The sequence below is a fragment of the Gavialis gangeticus genome, unplaced genomic scaffold (assembly GCF_001723915.1).
Source record: "Gavialis gangeticus isolate Ggan-Ray unplaced genomic scaffold, GavGan_comp1, whole genome shotgun sequence".
Lineage (NCBI taxonomy): Eukaryota > Metazoa > Chordata > Crocodylia > Gavialidae > Gavialis > Gavialis gangeticus.
The window spans coordinates 115,974,245-115,978,335 of record NW_017729032.1 but is presented as its reverse complement, the minus strand read 5'-3'; positions in this window follow the sequence as shown (position 1 = coordinate 115,978,335).

Here is a 4,091-nt window from a genome sequence, read left to right as displayed (position 1 = left end):
CCCCCCCCCATCACCTTGTGTTGCTTCCATGTCTGCTGTGCTGCTCACATCAATGGTTTATCACCTGTAAGCAAGGATGGGCAATATGAGTCGCCAAGCAGAGAATGGACAGAGTTATGCAGCTAGGACAGCTTCAAGGCCAGCATGGGGGAGAGACAGAATGCCCTGAGTTCCTTTTAAGGTTGCTGTTGAAGAGGGATCCTGGTTTTATCTGATTAAAAAAAATCCCTAAAAAATAACCCAAAATCCATATTTTTCTCTGATTAAAATGAAACACCACTTTTATATATATTCAGAGATATTATACACACACACACACACACACACACACACACACACAAATATCTCTGAATATATCTATCAAAATCTCTCTCTATATAACTCTCTTTCTGAATCTCTCTGAATTGATATTAGGGCTTTGCAAAGCCCTAATATACATATAGATTTGGGCTGTGCAAAGCCCTAATATTGATTTGGAGAGATTCGGAAAGATTCAACAATTCAGACATAGGCACAGATTTTAATGTTTTTTCTACATACCTTAAGGTACCAGGTGGCTCGTGAATGCTGAGATGGTGGGGCGGATGGAGCATCCCACAGGAGCGTGGGGGGGGGGCATTCCCTAGTGCCTTCAGCAACAGACCCAGAAGTGGACCAGAAGAACTTCCTATCCACTTCCGCATTCACAAAGGAGCATGCAGGGAGACCATCACTGATCACTGATTCTCCAAATAAAGATCAAATCTTCGGATTTAGATTCGGCCAAATTGAATTGGAGACTGATCCGAATCAATGAATCAAAGCACTGTCCCCAATTTGGGTGAATTTGAATTTGCACACTGCATATCTATCTATCTATCTATTTAGACACACGCATGCATGCACGCATATATATATATTATATATATATATATATATATATATGGGGTGCGCAAATTCAGATTCACACAAATTGGTGAATACATATATATGCAGTGTACAAATTCGAATTCATACACACACATACCTGTGTGTGTGTGTGCACATATAGATATGTATATATGTATATGTATGTATGTATATATATGTATCTGTACATGCATATGTATGTATATATATATAATGGTGTTTCATTTTAATCACAGAAAAATGTGGATTTTGAGTTACTTCTTTTAATCTGAAAATTGGGGATTTTTTTTTTTATCAGAGTAAACCAGGATCCCTGCTGTTGAGTGCCACACAATGTTAGCACTGCTAGGAGTGTAAGCATGATTCACAGAATCAACCCAGAGTTTTCATATTCAGTCATACTGCTAAAAACATTCTGACCTGTTGTGGTCTTTCTGAATTATTTTCAATGGAAGAATTAAGCTACTATTTTTTTTAAGTTAAAAAATAGTGAAAAAGAAGAGCTATACTTTTGCAAGGGCTGTCTAGAGGCTATTGAGGGGCTCCTTGAGTTTAAAAATGATGACAATCACTAGTCTATATCTTGGTGACTAACACACCCACTGAGGGGTGTGTGGATATCAAAGCAATGAATTTGAATCCCCTCAGGTGAGCTTTGAATATACCCCAGGACCTCTATTTCCTGGGCAAGTATTCTAATCTAATCTATTATATTATATAAAAAGGGATTTAGACAATATTTTCACTGTAATCCATTCTTTGGGATGTATTAAGTGAGCTCATAGAACATGAAAAAGATCAAGCCATTCAGGGTTCTTAGGTTGTGAATTCAAACTTTCTTAGGTAGGAAAGAGCACCAAGACACTCAGGTCAGTGAAATGGTGGTAGTTCTCAGCATATAGATTAGGAAACCCTTGGATACCTAAGTAACTTTACTAGAGAAAAGTTAGGTTCTTTTGGATTTCAAATGCCTAACAAGTTAGGTAGTTTGTTTTGGAGACCACTGTTTGACTTAGGTGCCTAAATTCCACATCAAATACTTTTGAATCTAGGGTGGTTATACACAATCTGGAGGTGGGGGGGCGGGAGGGAGTTAATTTTTGTGGCTCTGAGTGTCATGTGTAATAGCGTCCCTCTACCAAAAAATGGTGGTGGGGGCACTTTAACTAAAGCTCTTTGAATTAACTTTACTTAAAGCACTCCTGCCACCTTTTTTTCAGTATGGGGACACTGATACACTGATGCTGGAGTCTGCTGGAGCACAGTAATTACCAAATTCCAGCAGACTTAATTAATCAAGTCTGCTCTGATTCACTTTAAATACAATGCATTGGAGCAGCCTTGCTACACTTGCATAAGTGCCCCATGTTTTCTATTCAAGTAGTATCTTTCCTCCCTGTCTGACCAAAAACATACTATAGAAATTGGTAGACAATAAACAAGGTAGAACTTCACACATACATGCAAATTACATTAAGGACCAAATTCTATTCTATCTATTTGGGGGTGGGGAGAGGATAAGTTGTCTTAAGTATGTCAGAACTCTTGTCTCCTGTCTTCTACACTATTCAAATCCTTGAAAAACAGTTAATGCAAAAGATAAGTTGATCTCCTTCTCACTCCTTTTTTGTTACTGAGTCCTAAAGATGAAATGATGGTGGGTCACCAAAGTCAATGTATTAATAGATTTCCAGGATGTAGTTGATGTATTAATAGATTAGCATAGCGCAGCACAGCATAGCATAGCATAGCATATCCTCCTATAGATTGTCCTAGTTTATTTCCTTTTCTATATATACATATCTACTGTAATATTTATATGAACATTTCCAGTGATTTCTTTATGCAGACATAGGTATAATTTAGATGATTGGTCTGGATTAATACAGGACCATTAAATTTGCCATCTACCTCTCACTTGATAACCAGTCTACAAATGAAAAGAATTCTCAAGCATAAAATAGATTGATGCACTGATTGAGTTCAGGATCTTGACAAAAGGAAGAAGGTAGAGCAAAAGATTATGGACCCTGGACTTCAGAAAAGCAAACTTTAACTTTCTCAGGGAACTGATGGGCAGGGTCACCTGGGAGGTCAGTCTGAGGGGGAAAGGAGTTCAGGAGTGCTGGTTGTATTTTAAAGAAATCTTACTGAGGATGCAGGAACAAACCATCCTGATGTGCAGGAAGAATAGCAAATGTGGCAAGTTACCAGCTTGGCTTAGTAGAGAACTCTTTGGTGAGCTTAAACACAAAAAGGAAGCTGACAAGAAGTGTAAGCTTGGACAAACAACTTGGGAAGATTATAAGAATATTGGTCAAGCATGCAGGGATGAAGTCAAAAAGGCCAAAGCACAATTGGAATTGTAGCTTGCAAGGGACATGAAGAGTAACAAGAAGAGTTTGTGCAAGTTTTTCAGAAACAAGAGAAAGGTCAGGGAAAGTGTGGGTCCCTTACTGAATGGGGGAAGCAACCTAATGACAAACGATACGGAAAAGGCTGAAGTACTCAATGCCTTTTTTATCTCAGTCTTTACAGGCAAGGTCAGCTCCCAGAATGCTGCACTGGGCAGCACAGTTTGGAAAGACAATGAATAGCCAACAGCGATGAAAGAACAGGTTAGGGACTATTTAGAAAATCTGGACGTGTACAACTCCATGGGGACAGTTGCAATGCACCTGAGGGTGCTACAGGAGTTGGCTGATGTGATTGTATAGCTGCTGGCCATCATCTTTGAAAACTTGTGGTGATCAGTGGAGGTCCCAGATGTTTGGAAAAGGTCAAATATAGTGCTCAACTTCCAGAAAGAAAGAAGGACGATTCAGGGAACTACAGACCAGACTTCCTCACTTCAATCACTGGAAAAATCATAGAGCAGGTCCTCAAAGAATCTATTTCTAAGCACTTGGAGAAGAAGATAATTAGCAGGGATCCTGTTTTCCTCTGATAAAAAAATCCCCAATTTTCAGATAAAAAAGGAACCCAAAATCCACACGTTTCCATGATTTTTATATATATATATATATTAGTAGTGTTTCGTTTTAATCATGGAAATGTGTGGATTTTGGGTTCCTTTTATATATATACTATATATAATAGTACTTAGTATATAGTATATATATATTAGTGTGTGTGTGTGTGTGTGTGTATATATATTAGTAGTAGTGTTTTATTTCAATTACGGAAGAGTGGATTTTGGATTC